Source organism: Ammospiza nelsoni, chromosome 2 (genome assembly GCF_027579445.1).
Source record: "Ammospiza nelsoni isolate bAmmNel1 chromosome 2, bAmmNel1.pri, whole genome shotgun sequence".
NCBI lineage: Eukaryota > Metazoa > Chordata > Aves > Passeriformes > Passerellidae > Ammospiza > Ammospiza nelsoni.
The window spans coordinates 56,600,875-56,613,293 of NC_080634.1; the positions used below are offsets into that span (position 1 = coordinate 56,600,875).

General features: G+C 37.4%; 1 long non-coding RNA gene across 1 annotated transcript; it reads left to right on the forward strand.

Annotated features, from left to right (window-relative positions):
* Positions 1-627: 627 nt before the first annotated feature.
* On the forward strand, positions 628-5,807 carry LOC132070182 (uncharacterized). The gene is made up of 2 exons (XR_009417902.1): positions 628-698; positions 2,292-5,807. It is a non-coding gene; the product is annotated as an uncharacterized LOC132070182 (long non-coding RNA).
* Positions 5,808-12,419: the final 6,612 nt, after the last annotated feature.

Genomic DNA, 12,419 nt, shown 5'->3' on the forward strand with positions numbered 1-12,419 from the left:
TAATCTTTTTCCAGAAAAGTTGAAGTAAATCTTTTACTCTTGGCTAGCATTTTTGCTCACATCTATCTTTATCTATGCCTTCCACATTATATATATATATGGTGGAGATTTTGTCTTTACTTTTTCTTCTCTTGGTTTATGGCTAGCACAGTTTCCTCAGGAGGGAGACCAACTGTCAGAGCATATGTTTACAGTATAGGTTTATTTTAATTTTGCACTCCTGCTTTAATTCACCATGGTAAGTTGTGCCTATTTAATTTAGTTTGCCTATTTTAGCTGTCTGATTTTAAAAATAAACATAGGTAGTAAGAGGTGGGGTAGGGATAAGTGTAAGTAGAGCTGTGCATATATAAAATATACTGGAAATGGCTCTTTGATGCAGTTCCTAAAGTTAGCATTCCTATCTGGATAAACTATATAAAAAGTGTTGCTGCTGTTACCTGTAAATTTACACTGGCAATCTCACTTTATTTGGCACATTTGTGGCAAAGGACTCTTCTAGCAGATATTGCCCTGCTGTAGTACTGTAGGAACAAAAATAGGAAGGGAGAAAAGAAAATTCCCAAACCTTTCCCCCACATGGCCTGCCAAATCTCTTTTTGCGCTTCCAGATAGCCCTGTTAATTTCCAGAAGTTGTCTGTCATGACCTGACTAGAAGGCTTATTGCAATGGAGGGGCGTGCTTGGTTCCATGCCGTGTAAGTAGCTTTTGTCTTAACAGTTTAGTATAAAAACATTAAAGAAAGCATAATTCATGTTATCTAGGGAACTAGTAAAATGACTGCACAGACTTAAATCTCTGGCATTCTTTAGTCTAAGAAAATGATACCTAGCATACCATGAACTCCACATCTCTGGCCTACATCAAGCAGCATGGTCAATTCCAGGCTGGGGGCAGATGAACTCCTGCCCATAATAACAGATAAGTTACTATTCTTGCTAACAATTTTTTTGGGTTATAAATTTTTTCTCCTCCTGAAGTTAATTAAGGCTTTTTTGAATCTGTCTGCCCAAAAGTTGCAGTAAGGGTAAGTGGCAGAGCTAACAGATGGCTTGAGGACTGATAGAATAGTTCACAAAAGCTTATTTTGAAATTAGCTCTTATTCTCTTTCATATGAAAGTTTTTGGGTTTTCTTTTCACATCCAAGTTTCCAGATGACAAAAAGTCAGATTAGAAAATAACCCAGAGTTTTTTGCTTTCTTTTGAAATAAACATCTGCATAATCTTTAGTTCCTCTAACTAGAAACACAGTTGTCCAGTTTGTGATTCGTGTCTCATTAAGGTATTATGCACACATGACAACAAAGTCTAGAGCTTCACTGTAAATAGTCAGCTTGGCAATGGACAGATGTTTTCTAAATATTTTGTAGCTCATTAATACAACTGATGTTACTAATGAAAGCTAAAGTTAACTAAGAAAATTCTGCATTCAGCTCAGAGTATGTTTGTGTTTCCTTGAAGCATGGTAGACACCTTGGCATAACGTAGCAGCACATAATGGTTTGTGGGTTTTGAAAAGGTGCAGGCCATATTGTGCTGCCTCAAAAATACAAGGATTTCATCACCCTGAAGAGACATGCCACTTATGAATTAGTCAATCTTGTGATGCTGATGTCTGTCATACTTTAGCAGCACGTAAATATTGGTGTTAAGACTGTAAATATCTCCAGTATTAACTGTGCTGCTGAAGTAAGGCTAGCCACTTCTGCACGCGAGTCGTGGAACAGGACATTGCATGTATTCGCTGTGCCTTTTTGTTGCTATAAATTTATCTATTGTTTGTATATGAACACTTTCTTAGCTTTTTTTGTATTTTCATTTATTTAGAAAGCAGAGCTTCATAGTATCTGTTGGTAAATAAAATAGATATATATATATAATTTTGTTTTGGTTTATGTGAAAACTGAGCTTTTTTAAGGAGCCATCTCAAGCTACACATGTCTAACAATGCTTTGGTAAGTGTGTTTGTTTATATATTTAAAAACTATAAAAATTAAGTTACTTTAATTCTCAACACATTTCTTTATTAAAACTCGTAAAACTGTTAATTTCTACAATCTTTTCGAAATTAGTGGAACTGGGAAGTATTTGGTCATGCTTTTAACAAAGAGAGCTCATAAAGAAAAAGTGTCTTCCAATTTTTTTAACAAAACTTATTAACCACTTCATTTCTTAAACCACTGGGCTATAGACAGCTAACAGTTTTATGGTTAGAAGTTTAAACTGTGTATCTGACTGTGAATTTACTAATTTTTTTTCTCATCTTCCACTAAGACTTTTCTCTTGCAGGAGAATCTTTCATTGAAATTGCTGCAGTGAGAATGGAAATTACTTGAGCTCCTTTCCTTTTAAAAGCTGCATGCAAGAACTGTGTGGTGAGTCAAATGTAGACTAATGGTTATGTAAATGTCACTAATTTTAGATACAGATCTGAAAGTGTGTTTCCTTTTAAGATTTTATTTTCTTCACTATCATGACTCAGTATCACTTGCTAATCTAATTTTATTAGCCCTGTTGTATTTTACCATTTAAAATACACATACCTTATCCAAATAGGTCTTCACAGAGTCAAGTTAATACATCATATAGATGTTTTAAAAAGAGGAAAAAAGGCTTATCTGCACTCAAGAGTTGTTTTGATTTTAGCCTTCACAGAACTGCTACTGGTGCAGTTGCACAGGTACAGACATGATGTAGATAAATATGAATCCAAGTTGTTATAATTCATTAGTTTGCATTATTTGACCATATTTCATAATTTCAGACTGGTAAAATCACATTCTCATTTTCTACTACTGCTATGAATTAGAACTGACAAAATTACTAATAGCTAAAATTTCCGATTTAGTTCAGACCTGAGCAGTTCTCAATAGCACAGCTATGCAGAATTAGATAGCCTACAGCTTTTCATAAAGAACATATGTGTGCACATTTACCTACTACATTTCTCTTAAGACACATGACCAAAATGAAGTTGACTACTTAGAAAAAAATATCCTATCTGGCTCAAAGCTGGATAGCTTTCTCATTGAGTTTCTTTAGGTAAGTTTCTTTAGGGAGTTTCTTTTCTTTCTTTCAACCTATGTAACTGCTAAATATTAAAGATCTGCACATATACTTCAGCCATTTGAGAACTTAGAATGCTTGGAAAGACCTTAAAGGTCTCTGCTTTTTTCATTATGCTGCAGACTGGTGCTTGCAGCAGGCCCATCCATCCAGTTGCTCTTGTAGATCTTGTATTTTAATGTACCCAGGATTTTTCCCAGAGACTTCCGTGAGTAGACATGAATCTAAAGAGCTAATCAAAGACTTGAGAGCATACAACAAATAAGTCTATTTGCCTGGCTTTGTCAAAGTCCAGTGGCCAAACTGTTTGTTCCTGACTACTTCATTGTACTCATGTTGGCCTTTGTGAGAAGAGTGAAGCAGCCTGTGCTTCCTTCTGGTTCACCATGCAAACTCCTATCACTGGCACAAGGGCAGGAAATAGCAGGGAGCAGGAAGAAGCAGAAGGGCAAAGGTTGGAGTGCCTTGTTCGGTGGCCCTAGCAGCATAGAATAGTTCAGTGACATGGTGAAAACACAGTTTGAGCATTTGCAGAACCAGAGTTCAACTGAGGAGCCAAAGTTCCTGTCTGGATAAGAAAACTACTTCAAGTGCTTATGAAGGCCTACTCAAATGATTCACTTCCTCAACCTTTAAAAAGGATGTTACATTTCTCACATGGTTCTCAGGTGGCTTAATATTAGCAGTTAGATTTTCCAGAGGTTTGCCTGTATGGGTGGTGCCAGAGACTGTGGCTGGATCAAACTCACTTCATGTTGCGGCTCTGGGATCCAAAGGAGTGTGCCTGACGTAAGAAAGGAAGGTTCACTGTTTTCAGTTCAAGTGCTTATTTTCTGCTAGGCTTAGGAACTGTATGGGAAAAAGATGCTTAATTTACATAAAAAGGCAAGAAAATATAGGCCTGCTTGAAAATAAATTGAGACTAATAGTTGTATATGAGTGAAGACAACTGGTTTTAGGAGCATGTCTAAAAGTGCGATGTTAAAAGGTTGGAGCTGAGAACAGATACGAGAAGATCTGATGAACTGGAAAATCAGAATGATTGAAATATGTTGGGCAAAGATTTGGGGGTTTGTTTGCTTATTGAAATTGGAGAAGCAGCAGCCTGACAGAGGGGATCTGGCTTGAGGCAAAGAGAACAAGTCAGGTTTAGGGGAAGAGGCTTGCACTCCTCAGATGATTGCTAACATTCACTGGAGTGCTCTGCACTTCACATCCAGAAGGGAATACAGACTGTTAAGTAGTAGCTTTTGCTGTCGTATGGGAAATCACTGTCAATTTCACCCCCTCCTTGTATTCCACAGAGAAGAGGGCAAACCTATTAGTACCCTCAGCTACTTCACGGATTTTGGTCCTGAAAAGAAATCTCAAAGTAAGAGTAGTTGAGGTTGTAAGGGAGATCTCTAGTTCCAACAGGGTAGTTTTTTTAAGGCTATGTCCAGTCAAGTTTGAATATATTCAAGGATGGAGACTCTGCAGCCTGTCCTATTCAGCTAGAATTTCATGCACTTAACTTCTTACCTGTGGCCTCTTGTCCTATTTCTGGACAGAGAAGAGCCTGGCTATGTCTTCTTTACTCTGCTGTACCCCCACCAGCAGGCATTTAGAAACATTGCTGAGATCACACAAACACAAGCCCTTTCTTCTCCAGGCTGGAGTCTCAGCTCACTCAGCTTTCTTCATGTGAAAGATTCTTCAGTTCTCTCATCGTCTTTGTGGAAGTAAATAAAATGCTTCATCTAATAAGGGGAATTAGAATTCAAAGGAGGAAATGTTTTTTTGAGGGGGGGGAATAAAGCACAAGCTAATAACTTTAAAAAGAACAAAAATATCAGAAAATGAAACATTAGGAAGTTAGGTAACTCCTGCTTTAACATTCTGCAATCTTCATTTGCCCCCTTGTGTCAGTATACTATGAAGCAACCTTTGTGATCACACAGAATGTTTAATCTATTGATAGGGTCAGCCTGTGGTGCTGGGCTGGGCAGGGTGCTTGTGGGCTGCAAGCAAGAAGCCTGACCGTGCTATAGGTGCTGCAGACATTAGTAAAAAATTCTCTAGGCAATGGAACAAATGGCTGCAAGTAGAGAAAACCATGTCTTCATGGTTGTGTCAAGTGAGAATTCCTAAGAACTGGATCTGATGTTGATTTTTCTGCCTTTATTCTTGTGTGATGCTGGACAAGTAACCAGGCCATTGTTTCTGTAGCGTGTGTATTGTGCTTTACTTTAGAGGTGTCTGATTTAAAATTCACATCTGAAAGAAACACTGGTGGTTCACATTGGTACCTGAGCTTCTTAGGAGCTGTCATTTGAATTATAATACTGTGTAAAGTTATGTCTGCTGACAGTCTCCTGTCTTCTTAAAGAGAACTTCAAACTGTTGCATACTCTAATAGTTTCTACACCTCCGTGTCATGTTTAAAGTAGGGGAAATGGACACAAACCTTGAAGGGCTGGTAGCTACTTTTGTTTAGTAACTGTACTACAGTAATGCATTGCCTTATGCAATTTTCTATGGCATTTAGTAATTCTGATTTCAGAGGAAGAGGTGAGTACTGTGCATCTTTTAAAGACCAGATCTGCAATCAACTTTCCTTGTTACCAGCTCAGGCTGGGAAGCAGAGTTTCTGTGCTGTTTATTCATGGTCTATTTCTGCAGTCCTGTGAACTCCAAAATGCTCTGATTTGTGTACTGTCTTGTCATGGATTCATTTAGCAAATATAATTCATTATTAAACACCTGTGTGTGCCATTTTTTCTTGTCATTTTTGTAAGTAACATTGTCAACATTGTGCAAAATCTTCTGTATAATAAAGGTAATGTACATGTTTGAACTTCAGCATATTTGACAATAAATTCACTGTGAAGATCTATTTTCAGAAATAATGAGCTACTTAAGTTGCAACCGTTTCTTAATGTACAGTGGTAAACACTGCATCTCTAAAAATACGAAGTTACTTATACCTAAGTATTTAGGACTTCTGCCATTTTCCTCAAATTTCAAAGGCAGTTTTCTTGGTACTGCCTATGGCATACTTTGGTAAATGAGAGTGGTCAGTACTAGAAGTTTGGATACAGTGATCTGAAAATGTTTCAGCTTTTCCTTTAGTCATGGTATCTTAAGTATTGGGGAAAATCTCTTCTAATCGGGTAGCCACATTAGCAGTAATGGTTGAATGTAAAGTGTTTAGATTCCCTTTATCTCATCACAACCTATTGTCACAGAAGTCACAAGAAATGATAGAAATGTGCCAAAAGTGGTCAGCTGCTATTGTACCAGTTTAGCAGTAGCAGCAATTCTTAATATAAAACACAAGCAAAACATTTAAAATGTATTTGAATGAAAACTTATGAGGTATATGCAAATCTCCTTTCTAAGGTGGCAGTTGTAAGTGTATCACAATAAAATATTTAACTATAAATAGAAATAAGAAAAAATGATGGAAAAATACAATGGCATAAGTGACATTGCTCATCTTTCTGTGATGGGGATAATAATTATCAGAGTACTTACTTTTCACTCTAAATAGTTTATTTCTGTTAGAAGCTATTTAATAGTTGTCAGGTGCAACTCTTTTTTTCCCCATGTTTTATTAACTTATAATTAATAGCTCTGTATTTGTTAATAAATAAAATTTCTTATATTGCTTCTGCCTCTTAATGTAAAATTTGAACTTTTATGTTCAAAAGTTCTGAAATTACATATTAATTATAGCAGCATTTATCTAGTTTTTATCTTCAGTCTAAAGTATACAGTGCATAGTAGGTGAAGGCTTAGTTTCTCTTGAGAGATAGGAATAATATATCCATAGTGTTTTCTTCTGCTGTTTATAGCCGTAGGAGTCAGACATGGACAGAAAGCTGCTCATTTCCCTATGTTTCTGCAGGGCAAGAAAAGAAGGTTCTTTTATGGGCTTTATTGCCCATAAAAGAACCTTCTGTTAGCAGGTTTTATACTTTTAAGTGGTTTTAAAAGTGAAACATTTTGGAATCTCTCAAGAAATACTCAAAAAAGCTTTAAGTATTATAAAACTTGAAGGCATAAATTATAGCATAGAAAGTCTCAAATGTATAATTTTTTAATGTTTTATTGAAATAAAGGCAAAGGAAGAGCTTCAGGGATTATATTATATTATTTGACCAGCTAGAATAGTCAACAATAATGTAAGACTATGGTTCTACAGCCTCGTGATTCTTGAGCCAGACAAGTTTGGGAATGAGTTTTCTTGTTTCCTTACCATTACCCTGGCTCTCCTATGTCTTTGGTGGTTTCACCAAATGACTTTAGGTTAGTTTTTTGTAAGCTCAGCCAGCCAAATGTGCTTGCTGTAAGCAACAGTGCCAGCACTGAGGAAAACACCCTTCACTCCTGAGACTGGCAATCCAGTTTTAAAGTCCATTTACTTTGCTTAAATCACTGTAAGGAATATTCAGGGCCTAGTTCTTCCTTTCTTGACACTACTACATACAGACTTTGCCTATCTGCTCTTTAAATCAATATCAAAGGGTCTAAAAACACTTTGGTCTATCCCTTCTTGTACAGAAGATTAGTTTCAACATATGAAGCCAGCACAAAAATGCTCATATAGATAGAGCTTCTTAGCATCTGGAAGCAGCTGTGATATGCTTTTCCTATTATCAAAACAATGTGAGAGTCTCCCCCTTTTCCAACAAGCAATATCTTGTTGCAGACACATCAGTAAATACATTAAAGCTATATTATCCATCTATAATGGAACTTCCAGATCAAAAATATGAAATTTCCAGTAGTATGAGACAAAGATGCACAAGAACTCAAATGTTTTGGAGGTGTGAAATGTGTTAAATTACTTGTTCTTCAACCAATTTTAGGAAATGTGCATGAATGGTAGGTTGTACAGTCAGGAAAAGGATTTCACTGCAGGTTTGATAACATCGTGTAGCCAGACAGCCCCCTGTTGGTTGTATTGCTGTGGAAGTTCTAGAAAGGAATTGTGCTTGAATTCAGCTGTTCATTGCACTCAGCAAGCAATTTTTTTCAATTCCATATCACAACTAGAGAAAGTGGAGGGAGAAGAAAAATGTGTGTGCTTGTAAAAACTGCCTTTGAATCAAGTTTTATCTCTTATGTATAAGAAATGTAAAGCTCAGTTAAATAGAGTGCCTGCACACATTTTCTTAATGCCTTTATAGAAATTTATTTCTAAATTGCTGTAGTAAAAATGTAGAACAGTACTTTGTCCTTGTGATTAAACTTAAGACTAGCATGCTTTAATATCACATTCACAGCCTGACTAAGGCAAAGTATTTAAATCAATTTCTGTCAAGAATGCAGGGGTTTAAAACACAGACGTTTGTAAGCTGGCAGTGAACTAACTAGGTACAGCCTTATTTAGTGACTAAGACTCTCTTGCAGGCACATCTATGAGAGCTTCTATTTAACAAGGTACAGTTTTACCAAGAGTCTTGGGCGCTTTTTAATCTCGTTTACTTTGCTTAAGATGTTTTTTGTATGTGTTTCAAGTTGCTACCAATGCAACTAGCAGCATACTTCCAGTTTGTGTTTTCTCATATATTGAGAAACTGAATAAATTCTTATTCAAAATGAAGTTAATATTTCCTGCTGACAACTGCAGGACACTTATTAGGCATTTTTGGCATTTTGGCTTTTTTTTTTTTTTTTCCCCAAAGAGTTTGTAAAGAGAACCTAAAATCTCCCTTGTAATGGTCACTGTATATCCCTGTAGTGAGGGAATGCTGTAGCTACTCTATGAAATATGGTACTGGGTGACACAAGGATTCTAGAAAAAACTGTCACAGAGGTACAGGATTTTCTGCTATAAGATAAAAAATACAGAAGTTCTCTCTGCACCAGGTATGGTCAAGGTTATAATGGCTCATCTTCATTTGAGGAATTGGATTTGTGGCTGAAAATCCATAACTGCCACAGTGCTAGAGAAACTGATGTGACAATTAGTTTTCTACTACAGTACAGAAGACTAGCATGATGCCAAGAAAGCCAGAGTGCTGGAGGACTTTTTCTCACTCTTGGAGCACATTAAAAAATCAGTGATCAGATATCTTGGAACAGCTGGCAGAAACAAGAGGGTAAGGCTGCATGCTCTGATTGAAATGGGGGAATGGGAAAGAATGGGGACAGAACAAAGAACTGGTTTAAAATTGTCACGACTTGCTAAAATCCCTCAGAAGAGTTTTAAGCTCAAACAATCTCAAGGCAAGGGGACTCTTCCACAGAACAGAAAACCTGGGTTTCAGAAACCTGAGGAGATTCAAGTTCATATCTCCTGCTTCTGAAAAAATACCCAGTGGAAGTTGCCCACAGATGTTCCCCATCTTTCCTGTTAAATCAAGGATATGTGCAAAAAAGTCACAAAACTGTTTTGTTCAAAAGTTGTTGGCAGTGGTAACTATTGCTGTTAGCAGATGAAAGCAAGCTGCAGGTTGGATTTCAAAGGGCAGTGGAATTTGCTTTTATTGGACTAACTGTGCAGTTTCTTGCATGTTCCATATTCTTTTCCTAAGATGTTTCCTGAAGTAATGGTAAAATCAGCATACAATAAATGTAAGTACCCATTAAAGCACACTAAAGGAATACCTTTTGTTTCCAGTAGATGAACATTGAGATAATGAAGTATTTGTTAATCGCATCAAAGTCTTCTATTATGCCAAATTCTGGATTTTATTGCTGAAGAGAGCAGCAGTAAAGGTGGCTTTAAACTGCCTTATTCTCCTGCATTCTCTAAAGCTGCTGAAGATGAAAAGCAGGGAGCAGCATTAAAGAACTTCATGGCTGTTCAGCAACCAGCAAGGGGACTCATCTTCCCTCCTGCAATCTACCCTCAAACTGCTTGCTTTCTGTGTTTGAAGCAGCTTTTTGAGTCTTTGGGTTTCAGAGGTTTTTTGTTTTAGTTTGGGTTTTCCTTACAGGGGAGTTTACATTCCCCCCGATAAACTAGCAGCATAGGTAAGAGCCTGTTTTAGGTTGAAGAAGATTCGCATAACTTACCCTGTTCAGAAAAATTAAACTATTCTTCCTCTTCTGAGGAGTGGTTACTCCATTCCCAAATTAGGATTGAACTTCCTCATGGCTCTTGGAGTATCTTTAATTTTTTGTTTATTTAAGTAATTCTAGTAACTTGGAACATACAGATAACTTACAGAGCTGTTACATTGTGATCCCATTATTTTATGCTTTTTCAGGCATAAATTAAGTAGTCTGAGAAAAGCGCTACCTTTTGCTATGAATGTATCTCAGTTTCCTCTAAAATTGCAGGGTTTTTTTCTCTTTGGCTGTGAGCAATTGTCCACAGCAGTGGACATTTTCAATCGTAGCTGACAGAATCCTAATTTTATCTCTAGTTTTTTTCCTGTGTACTGCAGGATTCTTTTAAAAACAGCACCTGGTCCTGGTGATTTATGATTTGAGTTTCTCAGGCTTTCAATAGGCTGTTCTTTTGAGACATCTAGGCCTGGGAAATTACTGAGAATTCCCATAAGGCACATCCTTGAGATAGGAATTTCTCTGTCACCCTTTATGTTAAACCAAATTATTTATATTCAACTTCTTTACCTGTGACATGTTCTTTCATCTGGCTGTGGATATTACATAGAAAAAACTAAAAAATATCCTCCTGAATTCTAACACCTTTAAGAATACTTGAAGTTCTTTTGTGTGTGTGTGTTGTGCATTGATATGGGGGTGCTTCAGGCAGCCATCAGTACCCATGAATACCAAGAGAGCAGAACATTTTTCAGCAGTACCTGTGAAAGCAATAACTGCATTTCTTTGTGCAAGAGTAGTGTTAAACCAACCCCTCATTCTTCAGACTGCCATTGGCTACAGAGAGCTTTTCATTAGCCGGTGACAGTAGTAATTTTATTTTTCACTAATCTTCATTAGTTTTTTCTTACTTTACTTTCTTACTTGTTTATAGTAACATTTCAATAACTGTTAAGATGTGGTATAGTTAAGAAACTGTAGCATCTCTGGTTTGTTGGGTTTGGGTTTTTTCCACTTTGGTTGGAGAAATTGCTTCAGCCTAGGAAGAATTCCATGTCTACACATACCCCATGAATGAGCATGACCTCCCTAGCATTCAGACATTTGCTGTGTAATGTTGTGGTGTCATTAAAGACTGTCTACATAAGATACACTTTACTTGAGCTGATGAGCATCACATGTATCTTCTAAGAAGGCTGAGCAAGTGAAACATCTTGCCTCAAGATGTCACAAGTGATACAGGCACCTGGCCTCTGGTTCTAGTTTGCCTGAGCAGAAACACTTGAGAAAGACCAGAGCTCTTTTGCTTTTCTAACTTCTTGTCCTAGGCTGTCAGCAAGTCTCCTAACACGGCTAGACCTTGATTAGATGGAGACAAGGAACAGAACATTTGCAAAACAGATCCTGATTTTATCCTACATAAATTCTTCTGAAGCACAGTTCAGACCTAGGAACACCAGGCAGTCCCATCATACAGAGCTGGAATTTTCATGATACAGTGGTCTACAGTACTTTGATTCCTTGGCCATAATTCTAGAGAAATTATCAGTAGCAATGTAGCACCAAAATTATAGCAAGGTTGAATCACTTTTGAATACTTGAGTTTCATCAGAGAAATCAAGCTCCTCACTATCAAATCAGGCTCAGAATCACCTCTCAAACTTTAATGGGTGTCTGGCCTTCAGTATTGATTCAAACATTCTTTACTCTGCTGGTAGTCAGAGATCATTTTTTATAAGCTTTCAGCATCCTGTAGGACCAGTTCCATATAAAATACTCCTGTGCTTAGTCAGAACCAGAAGACTGAAATGTTCTGTACAGTTCTGTTTAGCTGGACATCCTACACCAGTAGAAGCAGGTGTGGCTCACACTAGGGCAGCTTAGAGATGGGAACTTCCTGTATTTTTTAGCATCTCACAGATTCAGGAGTGTTAAGGTTGGAAAAGACCTCCAAGATCTCTAGTTCAACCATTAACCCAGCACCACCAATCTAAACCTACACTAGCACAACTTGAGGACATTTCCTCTCATCTTGTCATTTGTTATCTGGGAAAAAAGACTGATACCCTGGGTGACTGACCGACACCTTGCTACAACATCCTTTTAGGTAATTGCAGAGAACTTGTTTGTTCTTCCAGGTAACAAGCAACAGGATGAGAGGAAATGGCCTAAAACTGTACCAGGGGAGATTTAGATTGGACATTAGGAGGAATTTCTTCTCAGAAAAGGAGGTTAGATATTGGAATGGGCTGCTCAGGGCAGTGGTGCAGTCACCATCCCTGGAGTGTTTAAGAAAAATTGGATGTGGCGCTTGGTGCCATGGTCCAGTTTCAAGGTGCTGTTCAGTTG